This window comes from Podarcis vaucheri, assembly GCF_965113315.1.
Source record: "Podarcis vaucheri genome assembly, chromosome: 16".
Taxonomy (NCBI): Eukaryota; Metazoa; Chordata; class Lepidosauria; order Squamata; family Lacertidae; genus Podarcis; species Podarcis vaucheri.
In genome coordinates this window covers 7840331-7854234 of record NC_138754.1, presented here as the reverse complement: position 1 = coordinate 7854234, position 13904 = coordinate 7840331, and positions in this window count along the sequence as shown.

Genomic DNA, 13904 nt, shown 5'->3' with positions numbered 1-13904 from the left:
CTGCTACCTGCCTTGTTTTTCTCACCAGCAGTTAGTTGAGGAAGGCCGCCCCCTCCAGCCATTTGCCCTGTGTTGCTGAGCCACTTCTTTTGTTATGTTAATAATAATAATAATAGTAGTAGTAGTAGTAGTGAGGCATCTAATCATAGCCTGCATTTTTATCAAGGCTTATAGTTTGATTAGGGTCTGTATTTTAAAATGAGCTTAAAGATTTTCAAATGTTTTATGCCAGGCAGAAGACCAGCTGCCTAAGTACTTTGGCAAGATGTTTATCCTCCTGGACAAGGGGGCCCCCTGATTTATAGCAGAAAACAATTCTCAAAGTCAAAGGGAATTATAGGCTGAAGAACAAGGCTACACTGACCCTACATAATTAAAAGTAGGTAAACAGTAAAATAAAACCATGTGCCTCCATTAAACTTGAGCCATATCTTCCTAAGGTTAAAGGCCAAGAGCAACTGGCTAGAGAAGGGGAGTGTAAACAAGAAGAGGCTTTTTTCCCCTATTTTATTTTGAGGCTGTAAACTAGTCCTTCCTTTTACTTTGAGAATTGTTTTATTCTTCTAAAAAGCTATCTATGATAATGTATGAAATATACTGGCTTAAATGTAATTATGCAAAGGATCTAGAAAGAAAGAAATGTTAAATTCTTATTTCATAGGGTCATATTGCTGTAGGAGACCAGGGGGGCAGATGAGCCCAGCCCCCTGCCAGACAGGAGACGCCATTGAGCACTCCTGATATATGGTTGTCAGGCCTTTGTTTAAAGACCTCCAAAAAGGAGATCTTTCATTGATGATGCATGAGAATGTGAACCCAAGATCTCTGACATCTGTTTAAGATAAAAATTTAAAATTATTAACCATCTGTTTTGGAGGGCAATAGGGCAAGGAGGGCAAGAGGTGAGCTGGTAATTAAGGTTCCTTGTCGAGACAAATGTAAGATATATGACTACTTATTTGTCATTTATAGATAGAAGAATATATAGCTTTTTGTATCCCATAAAAGGCAATAGGAAATGGGTGTATCTTTTAGGATTGGTTATAGCAATCAGCCAATAGGAAATTCAACCAGGCTGATTGGACAGAGGCAGCCAAAGGAGGAGCAAAGGGGGCTGGATTAAGGGAATATAAGTGCTGGCCATAATGGCAGGAGGCCAGGCCAGAGCTTGGTAACCATATACCACTGTGCCTCTCATTTATTTGTCTGACAAATAAATTATTATTTTAATTTCTCTATTGCTGCATTGAATATTTCATTCCAGCTAAGCGTTAACCACAAGCAGGGTGCTACAGTAGTAATTTATTATTTATACCCCGCCCATCTGGCTGGGTTTCCCCAGCCACTCTGGGCGGCTTCCAAAAGAATATTAAAATACTGTGATACATCAAACATTAAAAGCTTCCCTAAACAGGGCTGCCTTCAGATGTCTTCTAAAAGTCTGGTAGTTGTTGTTCTCTTTGACATCTGGTGGGAGGGCGTTCCACAGGGCGGGTGCCACCACCGAGAAGGCCCTCTGCCTGGTTCCCTGTAACTTGGCTTCTCGCAGTGAGGGAACCGCCAGAAGGCCCTCAGCACTGGACCTCAGTGTCTGGGTAGAGCGATGGGGGTGGAGACGCTCCTTCAGGTATACTGGACCGAGGCCGTAATAACCCATACTTAGGCCATTACCACACCAGGAAGCTAGCCTGGCTATTCCAGGAATTGCAACCCTGCTGGATGCAAAGTTTAGAAGGGGCCACAGGCATAACAACTGATTCCCCGCTCCCCCCCAAAAAACAACAACACTATCAAGGGGTGATATGATAGCCATGTTCAAAAATAAAAGGATGTCACATAGAGGAGGGAGAAAGGTTGTTTTCTGCTGCTCCAGAGAAGCGGACACGGAGCAATGGATCCAAACTACAAGAAAGAAGATTCCACCTAAACATTAGGAAGAACTTCCTGACAGTAAGAGCTGTTTGACAGTGGAATTTGCTGCCAAGGAGTGTGGTGGAGTCTCCTACTTTGGAGGTCTTTAAGCAGAGGCTTGACGACCATATGTCAGGAGTGCTCTGATGGTGTTTCCTGCTTGGCAGGGGGTTGGACTCGATGGCCCTTGTGGTCTCTTCCAACTCTATGATTCTATGATTCTATGATTCTACCTCTCTCCAAGAACAAGGTATCTGTTCCCAGATAAACGAACAGGCAGCAGAACGCAGCTCCCCTGTAGAAGAATAACAGGTAAGTTAACAAAGGCATTAGAGCACACACAATCAAAAACACTAACACTTTTCATCCAACCCCAGTACAGTCATACCTCAGGTTACAGACGCTTCAGGTTGCATGTTTTTGGGTTGCGCACCATGCCGAACCCGGAAGTACCAGAATGGGTTACTTCCGGGTCTGGACAATCGTGCTTTGCGCATGTGCAGAAGCGCCGAAACGCGACCTGCATGTACACAGACGGGGCGCTGCGGGTTACGAATGTGCCTCCCGCACGGATCACATTCGCAACCCGAGCATCCACTGTATAGTAACAGCTTATTCCTTTCAAGCAAGTTTCCAGTCCATCAGAATCTCTCCTTTCTTCTTCTCCAGTCCCAGTTCTGTGTCTCCACAGTCCCCACACTTGGCACTATTAAAAGTTCACTGTCCACACACTCTCACTGCGCATATACTTGTGTGTAGGTAAAACCTCTTTCAATTGTTCAGCAGAGTGATCTTCCCGGAAGCAGTGGACAACAACAGAAGTTGTTTTAAAGATGACTCACCAAACTCTGTGATGTCTCGGGCAAGAGATTTTATTCCCTGACCGGGTACAAGCATTATGGTAGCAAAGATATTTTTCAATTGTTAATATAAACAGCAATTAACAGCACACTTTCAAACAAAGTCTCTCTTATCTCCTGCATGCCGTAAATTACAGGAACGGTCCTTCAGCAGATTTTACAGGCACACTTCGGTCAGAAGCCTGCAAAAAATGAAGCCAAGTGGCCTTTTTATTGGCACTTCCAGTTGATGCTAATTAAGCTCAGAGTGCCACTCCCATATATAAAGGAATGTTCTGGAACCTTCTAAAAACTTCTACTTGTTTCTGGCGGAATGATTCTCTAACAGGCACATCAAAGAGGATGAGTTTCTGGTATGTTTAAGTCAGGATGAAAGCCTCCGTAGCATTACACAAAGGCCTTGCTCATTCTTTGCCTTGTTCCAATGTAGCGCAGAGGCATTCTGAGACACACGGTTATTGGAACAATTCCCAAACACCATGAAAAAGTTCCTATCACGGCTGACATGCAAAAAGCACCCATCAACAGCTGTTCAAAAAGCAAGACAAAATTTCAAGAAGGATTCGTGTAGTAAAAGGTAAAGGGACCCCTGACCATTAGGTCCAGTTGTGGCTGACTCTGGGGTTGCGGCGCTCATCTTGCTTTATTGGCCGAGGGAGCCGGTGTACAGCTTCCGGGTCATGTGGCCAGCATGACTAAGCCGCTTCTGGCAAACCAGAGCAGCACACAGAAGTGCCGTTTACCTTCCCACTGGAACGGTACCTATTTATCTACTTGCACTTTGATGTGCTTTTGAACTGCTAGGTTGGCAGGAGCAGGGACCGAGCAATGGGAGCTCACCCCATCGCAGGGATTCAAACCGCTCACCTTCTGATCAGCAAGCCCTAGGCTCTGTGGTTTAACCCACAGTGCCACCCGCGTCCCAACTTATTATATATATAAGACCGTAACATTCTTATTACACTTATCAACAGTCCAAGTTCACAAAGTTCTCGGTCCAAGTTGGCTGGGAGAGGAGGAGCGGTGGGAGGCAGCAGCAGGGGAACCCCAAAGGGAATCCCCAGAGGTAATGGGATACCAAGGAGAGATCAGAGGGAGAAGACTGGGAGGAGGTGCAGCGGCGTAGCGTGAGCTGTCAGCACCCGGGGCAACGCAAGTAATTTGCGCCCCCTAACCCGGGGCAAGGCACGTAATTTGCGCCCCCCCTACCCCCTAACCTGCGAGTTGCCGCTGGCGCTGCTGCCCAAACGACGCCGCTTGCCCGGAGGAGGAGGGGGCAGAGAGGCGAGGAAAATGCAACGGCCCAGCAGCTGCAGCAGCACCGGCGGAGGCGGGGCTGTGAGGAGGGGCTGCCTGGCGCGTCCTCTGCGGCGAGCGCTGAGAGCCGCTGCCTGCCGGGTGCCTTCAGCCGGGCGCTGCGAGACATGCGGCTCCGCTACAGCCTGCGCCCGAGGCTCTTCGGCGACTCCGGAGGCAGCGAGCGCCCCCCCCCCAGAAGTTGCGCCCGGTGCGGCCGGCACCCCTGGCACCCCCCACGCTACGCCACTGAGGAGGTGCCAGATACTTGAAGGGGCAACAGGGTGAAGTGTGCGGGAAGAGCCTGTGATAGGGAGCAGTTCAGACTCCAAGGCTGAAGAAGAGAAGGGGGTGGGTGGGTCAAGGGGCTGCTGAAAAATCCAGGAAGTCTCCCTCTCTTGCTGCGACGGTGTGATGGCCTGGGATTCGGACTCAAAAGGCTGAACCTGAGGAATCCCAGTCTGCACAGGAGTCCCCGCCTCCAGAACCAGCTGAGCCAGGGCTGGGGCATGAGTCTGAAGGGTCCTCACCTGTGCTGAATCCTCAGGTGCAGGCACCAGCTGAGTCTGCTCTGGCCCCTGAGGTGATGGAGGTCCCATTGCCTGCAGGTGCTCCACTCTCAGCCCCGTCAGGAGAAGAGGAGGTTGCCTCCGGATCCAGTAACTCTCCAGCCTCTCCTGAGCTGCAGAGGCTCAGGGCAGAGAGACGGAGGGAACTAAGTTCCTGCAGGAGGAGTGCTCTCCTCCAGGCCAGGAGAGGCGAGTCACCTGTGGACCGGGGCCGCTCTATGCCTCGGGGCAGATAAAAGCCAGTCAGCCCAGTCCCAGGTTGCGGGAGCAATGTTGCTGCTAGCCTGTTCCTGCCTGCACCCTGTCCTGCTCTTCTGCCAGAGTTCCTGACCTCACCCGACTCCCCGCCTTGGAGCAGCTACAGCTGTGACGCACAGCCTCCATACCGCACCATCGACCTAGGACTGGACTCAGACCTTGGCTCTCGGTTAGCCCCCGGGACCAGCACAGACAAGTTCCTCTCCCCTTTGGTCTCCAAGAATGTGCAGGATAATGAGGAAGGCAGAGCAGGGACCTGAGGTGTGTAGACGCATGTTGAGGCTGCTTGGGAAACATCTGGGAGAGACCACTGGGAGAATACTGGCGGCCAGAAGTTGGAAAGGCGAAATAACACCAACAATAACAGAAATGGCAAACACTCATGATAGAGTATTTTCAACTAGCAAACTGGAAAAGTCAGGGGAACCTTAAATCAATAAGTATATGGAGAATGGAAAATATTTAAGGAATACATAAGACTATATTATAAAAATGATACCATCCTAGCAGAATTGAATGATATTTGTGTATAATAAATAAATGGAATAAAGGTCTTAGAGGAATATATGGAAAAAGATATAAAACAAACTGTGTGAGAAAATCAAGACAATATAAAAAGTATAATGAGAATGACTGGAAGCTTTTCACAGAAGACTTTATTGGATAAGACATGATGCTGTATAAATATCTGGTACTTTTAATTGCTATTTTCTTTTTCTTTTCTTGTTACTTTTAAACTTTTTGTACTTTTTGATATGGAGAATTTTCCTTTTCTTTCTTTTATGTGCTTAACTTTGTTGTAAGGTTGAATTTTAAACCAATAAAGATGTATTTATATATATATATAAAAGGGAAACATCTGGGAGAGCCAGAGGCTTAGGGAGGTGTGGAAGGCCGGGACCTCCAGTCCTGGCAACTGCTCCATAGGGGCAAGACCTACTGAGAAATGTTGCTGAGGCCACGAGGCCGAATTGTACGTTTGTTTCCCTGGATAAAGAGTTAATTTCACTGACAACGGAGATCTTCCTCCTTTATTGCTGGCCTGCATTTGACTCCAGCCCTGAGCAAGAGCAACAGAAGCGCAGGCAGAACGTGTACTGCAGGTCAGGAAATTAGGAGGCTCGTTTGGTTAATGACAAGCATCAAGGAAACTGGGTGCTTTGTGCAAGATTGTCATCATACTGTGACAACGATCTGAGCCACTAGATGGTGCAAAAGGTACATGCATTGAGCTCGGCTAGGATGTTTGATTAATGGGCTGTTCTTCCAAAGGAGGGATGCAAGAAGGATTGGTCTTGGGACTTGTACTTTATTATTATTATTTTTTAATATAATTTTTATTAGTTTTTTTAACATATCATTTTCAACAGTAATTAAACATACTTTTATGAGGCGTTCACAAAGTAAAGGAAGGATTGAACTCTGATTAATAAGAGCACTCCTACACTTTTACATCTTATTCAAATTTTTGACTTCCATCAATCCTGTCTGAAAATTTTCCAATCTAATCTCTCAGTATGCATTTCTTATCTTCCCTATTACATTTCAAACTCATAACCAATATCTCTGTTATTTTCTACTTTGTAACACTTCGTATATTTCTCCTTACAAAACTTCTTGCAGTCCAACAAGCGTAATTTGTTGATTACAAATAATTCATATACTTCTCCCAATCTTCTGTAAATCTCTGGTCCTGCAGGTTTTGAATCCTTCCTGCCATTTTGTCCAGTTCTGCATAGTCCATTAATTTTGTCTGCCATTCTTCTTTCATCAGAATTTCTTCTTGTTTCCAATACTCTTGCCGGTTTTGGGACTTGTACTTTTAAACACGTTGACCTGGGGTCAGGAGCGAGCGGTGAGATAGCCAAGTTTCTTGATGCTGCTGAATTGTTTAAGGTGCTGATAACACCACCAAGAAGAGTCCAGGAATTTTGTGGATCCATTATTTTACACGCGCACACACACACACACACACACACACACACACACACACACACACGAGAGCAGCAATAATTAGTGCGCTACCCAATTTATTAGGACAGCCTGGTGGTAGCGCAATGCAATGTTTTCCTGGGAGTCATCTCTCTTGAAACCAGTCACGCTACCCCGCCCATTTGGCTGAGTTTCCCCAGCCACTCTGAGCGGCTCCCAATTGAGTGCTAAAAACAATACAGCATTAAATACTAAAATCTTCCCTAAACAGGGCTGCCTTCCGATGTCTTTTAAAAATAGGATAGCTGCTTATTTCCTTCACATCTGAAGGGAGGGTGTTCCACAGGGCGGGTGCCACTACCGAGAAGGCCCTCTGCCTGGTTCCCTGTAACTTGGCTTCTCGCAATGAGGGAACCGCCAGAAGGCCCTCGGTGCTGGATCTCAGTGTCTGGGCTGGACGATGGGGGTGGAGACGCTCCTTCAGGTATACTGGGCTGAGGCTGTTTAGGGTTTTATAGGTCAGCACCAACACTTTGAATTGTGCTCGGAAATGTACTGGGAGCTAATGCAGATCTCTCAGGACCGGTGTTAAATGGTCCCTGCAGCCACTCACAGTCACCAGCCTAGCTGCCACATTGTGGATTAATTGCATTTTCTGGGTCACCTTCAGAGGTAACCCCACGTAGAGCTCATTGCCCCATCCTTAGCTTTTAGTTAAAAACACTGACAAAATTTGTAAGAAGTGTTCCCATTTAAACTGCAAGAGTGAAGTTGGAAGTCCATCGAAGGAAAGGAAATACAGCTGGCTGATCCAGGGAGTTGATCGATGCCTCTTTGCGAGATTGGGTGGTCTCTGCCTGTTTGGAGGCGGTGGTGGTAAAGCCAATCCTTAAGAAAGCTTCCCCGGATTCGAAAAACCTAACTAGCTACGGGCCAGTTGCTAATCTACCTTTCCTGAGCAAGGTTCTGGAGTGAGTGGTCGCAGACCAGATCCAGGTGCTTTTTGGGAGAAACTGATTTTCTGGATCATTTCAATCGGGGTTTAGGCACAGAAACTGCTTTGGTTGCCCTGTATGATGACCTCTGTTGAGATAGAGAGAAGAGAAACATGTCCCTGTTAATTCTCCTCGACCTCTCAGCATCTTTTGATACCACCGACCATGGTTTCCTTCTGGAGCAACTTTCCAAACTAGAAGTGGGTGGCACTGCTTTGTGCTGCTTCCAGTCCAACTAGAATGGCCGTTCCCAGAGATTGTTGCTTGGGGAATGCTTTTCAGGCCCATGGAACCTTCAGTGTGGGGTTCCACAGGGCTCAATCCTAGCCCCATGTTGTTTAACATCTACATGAAACCACTGGGTGGGGGCACAAAAATGGAAGCAAGAAGATTTACCGACGAAAGCAGAATGGCAGATGAAATTAATGGACTGTGCAGAATTACATAAATTAACAGGAAAGGTTCGAAACCTGCGTGACCAGAGATTCTTAGAAGACTGGAGTAAATTGTTTCCTGCTTGGCAGGGGGTTGGACTCGATGGCCCTTGTGGTCTCTTCCAACTCTATGATTCTATGATTCTATGAAATATATGAACTATTTGAAAAGCAATTGTAATGAACAGATTACGCTAGTAGGACTGCAAGAAGTTCTGTAAGGAAGACTATTTGAAATATTACAAGAAAGACTATGAAGAGAATTATTAGTTAATGATAATTCAGAGTAACAGAGAAATTAAGAAATGCAGAATAAGTGATAAAGAATGGAAAATCATCAGAGGTGGTTGATGGAAATCTAAAATATTGTATAAGATACGACGTTTGTCAGCTTCGCCTTTGATCCTGTCTGTGATCCCACTCATTCAAGAGCACGCTAGACACACAATCTCCTGTTAGCCGGTCAGAAGGCATGGTTGATATTTGGGCAGCTACGCCATCAAAAGAATCATCTAGGCTATTTATCATTAACATTGAAAACACAGCCTCTGAAATATTCAGGTCTCACTGAACAAGGTCCTGTCTGAGGTGTTTTAATTGGAACAGATGGCTGGGCAAATCGCCACCTTTCTTTAATTGCAGCCTGCACAGGTTCTTGAAGTAAATCACGCTGGAACCAGCACCTTGTCTCAAATGCATATCTCTCAGTTTATGCCAAACAGCCCGTGCAGTCTCTTGACCCTCTAAGTTTACCAACAAGTGGTCTGAGACACTCAAGACAATTGTCCCCTGGGCTCTCATGTCTGCAACGTGCCACTCAGGCCATTCATCTGCATCCTCCTGGGGGGGGGGTCATCTTCTATGGTGTGGAATAGCTTTTCCCTCTGTAAAAGCGCTTTCATTTTGACCTGCCACATTGGCTAGGTCTCGGGCGTGAGTTGAGGAAAAGATAGAGCCATTTGGCCGGAATGTGCACAGGCCATGCCTGCTGTTAATTAAAGCAAGACACTTCCCTATGTTCAACACAAATAAAGTCTTGGTGTCAGCTTCTGTGAGGGTATCAGGGGGTTGCTTGAGAGCAATCAGGCAAATGCCTCCCTGGTCAGCTGTAAAGCCTTGTTAAAGTAAAGGTAAAAGGACCCCTGACCATTAGGCCCAGTTGTGACTGACTCTGGGGTTGCGGCGCTCATCTCGCTTTACTGGCCAAGGGAGCCAGCGTTTGTCCGCAGACAGCTTCCGGGTCATGTGGCCAGCATGACTAATCCGCTTCTGGCGAACCAGAGCAGCGCACAGAAACGCCGTTTACCTTCCTGCCAGAGCAGTACCTATTTATCTACTTGCACTTTGATGTGCTTTCGAACTGCTAGGTTGGCAGGAGCAGGGACTGAGCAACGGGAGCTCACCCCATCGCGGGGATTCGAACCGCCGACCTTCTGATCGGCAAGCCCTAGGCTCTGTGGTTTAACCCACAGTGCCACCCACGTCCCTTAAAAAAGCCTTGTTATTGGTGCCAAAAAAACCTTCACCATGCAGAGCTCCACTATTCCGTGGCTCACTCATTCACTGGCAGAATCTGAGAGTGGGCAGTCCTTAAACCTTCCCCTGCAGAGTAGTTTCTTGACGCATAGTCTGCGCTTCCCCTCTCTGCGTGGAAGCCTACTGCGCAAGGAGGGCGTGGGTAACGGAGGACCTCTCTCCTACCCGCTTTGCTCAGGCAAGGTGTCCTGGCACCGTCTCGCCTCCCCCGAGCCCTGCAGCTCCTCTCCACCGGAGGCGTGGTGACTCTCCTCCGCTGAGGAGGTGCTGCTTCCCATGATCTTTGGGGGCTCTCTGTAATCCATCCAGCTTTTCCCCTCTCGCCCCTGAGCCAATGGCAATTGCCTGACAGCTTCGTTCTGGAGCTGACAGGGGCTGGAAATGAGGCCAGAGAAAGAGAGATAAGACCACTGGAATGTGAGAGGGAGGAGGGACAGCCTAGCGGCATGGCTTCAGAGAACAGAGGGCAGGCAGCAGATAGCAATGGTAACCTGATCCCAGAGCATAGTGGTCAAGGAAGGGGGAGCCAGAGCAGGGATACACAAAATATCAATCTTAGCTCAGAAACAGATGGAGAGAGGCCAGGAATAGCCAGCCCCAAAACTCGAAGGGTTTTCCCCCCTGTTGGAAGAAGAGGAAGGGGTGGAGTTTAGGCTCGGCAACTGCAAACTTGGAGTCAGACAGAGTCTGAGTGAAGGAGCTCCGAAGTGATTTATGTGTTTGAGCAATAAACCTGAGATAATGACTGCCCGCGTCTCGCTTCTGTTGGAGAGCCAAGCCATTACACTTGGGACTCCTTCAGCAACTCTCTCTCCCACTCTCTTCCTCCACTGTCTCCCACAATTAACAGTCAAACAGGGACACTATCTTCTTTTCTTGGCAGCCAGCAACATACCTCCATAAAACAAGCAGCAGCAGCAGCAGCAGCAGCGTGGAAAACAGCTCCAAAAACTCTGCTTCTGGGCACCGCAAATAAATCCAACTTGCAGCTTCTGTTCTGCCATCCGGCATCAGCGTCAGAAGCCACTGGGCCCCATAACCGATGTCAGCTTCGCTTTTGAGCCGGTGCCAAAGACTGGGCTCAACCTCTTCAGCCCTGACTGGGCCAGGAGAGCTGGGAAAGCACTTCCAGAGACCTTCCACTGAAGCGAAGCAAGTCTAACTGCTATGGACTCACAACTTTGAGCTGTGAGCACCTAACTCATTGCCAAAGTCCGCAGAGCACAGCAGAATATGAACTACACGAATGACGGCTTTGAAGCATATCTTCTTTATTCTTTTACAGCTGCTGCAAACTAAAAATAAACTAGAAACTAAAGACTAACAGAGGCTACTGGACTGAATGAGTGTTACAGTTGCTTAAGCAGTCATCTTATCTCTACAGTGAAGCAAAGTACTTAACCTGAAGCACTATTTCTGGGTTAGCGGAGTCTGTAACCTGATGCATATGTAACCTGAGGCACCACTGTACACAGATAACACTCAGACTTCCACAGAGTCAGGTTGGAGTGGAAGAAGAAGAAGAAGAAGAAGAAGAAGAAGAGGAGGAAGAAGAAGAGTATCCCGCTTTATCACCCGAAGGAGTCTCAAAGCAGCTAACATTCTCCTTTCCCTTCCTCCCCCACAACAAACACTCTGTGAGGTGAGTGGGGCTGAGAGACTTCAAAGAAGTGTGACTGGCCCAAGGTCACCCAACAGCTGCATGTGGAGGAGCGGAGACGCGAACCCGGTTCCCCAGATTACGAGTCTATTGCTCTTAACCACTACACCACACTGGCTCTCGGAGGAAGTGATGAGCAGATTCTGCCCCCTCCTTTCTGAAAACATTGTCAGTAGATTCTTGCAATGGGAGAGGTGAAATATCCACAAAGTTACCATATTTTTCGCCCTATAAAATGAAGGGGAAATGTGTGTGCGTCCTATGGGGCGAATGCAGGCTTTCTCTGAAGCCTGGAGAGAGAGAGGGGTCGGTGCGCACCGACCCCTCTCGCTCTCCAGGCTTCAGGAAGCTCTGCGCAACCCTCGGGAGACCGGCGCGACTTCGCGCCGGGCTCCCTAGGGCTGCGCAGAGCTGCCTGCATTCCGAAGTCTGGGGTGCGCTGAAGAGCGCGCCCGGGCTCCGCACAGCTTTCCGCAAGCCTGGGGAGACCGGCGCGACTTCCCGCCGGGCTCCCTAGGCTTGCGGATAGCAGGCTGTTTTCGGGGCTGGGGTTGGGGGAAGCTCGGGCTTCCACCGCGCCAGCCCCGCGCCTAGGGGGGAAATAATATTTTTTTCTTTATTCCCCCCCAAAAAAACTAGGTACATCCTATGGGGCAGTGCGCCCTATGGGGTGAAAAATACGGTAATGTTAAATGATTTTTGGAAATGATATGTAAAAAAGCCAATAAAAATGTGTGTGTGTGTGTGTGTATATATTTATACCACTGGGTGGGTTTCTCCGGAGGTTCGTAGTACGTATGCTGATTACACTCAGCTCTATTTCTCCATTGCATATGCTGCTGGGGCAGTGGAAGTGCTGAACCAATGTCTTGCTTCGGTAATGGACAGGATGAGAGCCAACAAACAAACTCAGTCCAGATAATACTTGTGTACACTCCTGGGGCATCAATTGGGAACAGATGGAGAGCTTGGTGACTCTTCCCTTTATTTACCATCTTCTTCGAAAGTACAACTCGTAACCTCTCATGGCGTGGCGTCACTGGCAAATTAAGGGAGCTTAATCTTCTGCCAGATCCCTCTGGAATCCGCCTCTGAGAATGGAGCTTAAATATGATTCTGTAGCAAATGATCGCCATTCAAGAGGGAGTCTGGAGTCTGTCCGCATTTCCTCCACTTCCTTGACTCACCTGAAAGTTCCCTTGACGGTTCAACATGTCAGGCAGCCGGACTTTACTGGAGCGCTCCCTTAATATCATAATCAACGTTTTCAATAGTTATGCAGAAGAACCACAGAGAATGGACACGAGTGACTGTGCAATGCTTCAGCCTAAGGAACGCCGTGTGCTGAGTGAGAGTGGACTGCGTCAACTGATAAAGGAGCAACTTCCAGACATGCCAATGGTGAGGAGCAGGAGAGGGTGGTTTGTTGCTCAGTTGGGTTACTCCTTGCAATGGGGGAAGCACTTCAGTTCTCTTCATCTTTTCAAAATTCTCACTTCTCAGATTGCCCTTTGCTTTTCCCTTTTCAGGATTAAGAAATTTCTTGTTTTGAAGCTATCTCCCCTTCAGTTGTAAAGCAATTACTTACCATTCCCCCGTCCTGGCTGGTACTAGTCAACTGTTAAAGTACTTTTTCATTTTTGATTTATTTAGCAGAATGATCTGCACAAGGGCAGCCAAGCCTCCTCCCTCTCTCCTCCCTCTGCTCCCTCTCCACAACCTTCCAGAGTGGGGTTTCTATGACTGCGTTGAGGAGGAGGAGGGGATGTTCTGTTACGCTTGCAGAAGTTGTTCCACAGACAGAAAAGGAAAGGAAAACCCCACTTGGGTGCAACACTTTTACTGTTTGATCTACAAAGACCTCTAAACAGTTTACCAAAGATTTAAAAAGTGAAAACCAATGTTAGAATCAATCTGGCATAAAATTTAACAAAGTGTTATGAAATCTAGCAGTGAGGAAACAAAAATTGCATCAGAATGTTCTCTGTGAAAAATTTCATGTTACAAGTTACTGTTTTCTTGGTTCCAATGGTTGCAATGCATTTTGGTCCCTGAGTGCAGGAATTTCCCTGTCAACTGCTGGGGTCACAGTGAGTTGGAGAGTCCAGGAATATTCGGGGAGGGGGGCAGATTTCCCATCCCTCCCGTAAGTTATTCTTGGTTATCAGCCTGCTAACTATAGAAGGATTGGGCTGAAACTACCGCTGCTTCCAACCTTGGATTTTTCTGAGCCAGCTTTCCCCATTGTGTTTTCCCCAGGAGTGTCTGGACCACAACCTCTGTCATCTCTGACTGTTGGCTGTGCTAACTGGGGCCAATGGGAGTTGGGAGCCCCATGACATTAGGAGAGACACAGCTCTCCTAGAACATCCCAGGAAGGATGACTAAATGTATCATACTCTTGTGTGTGCTTGAATTCATCAGAAGACTGCTTGCTTTTTCCACTTTTTTCA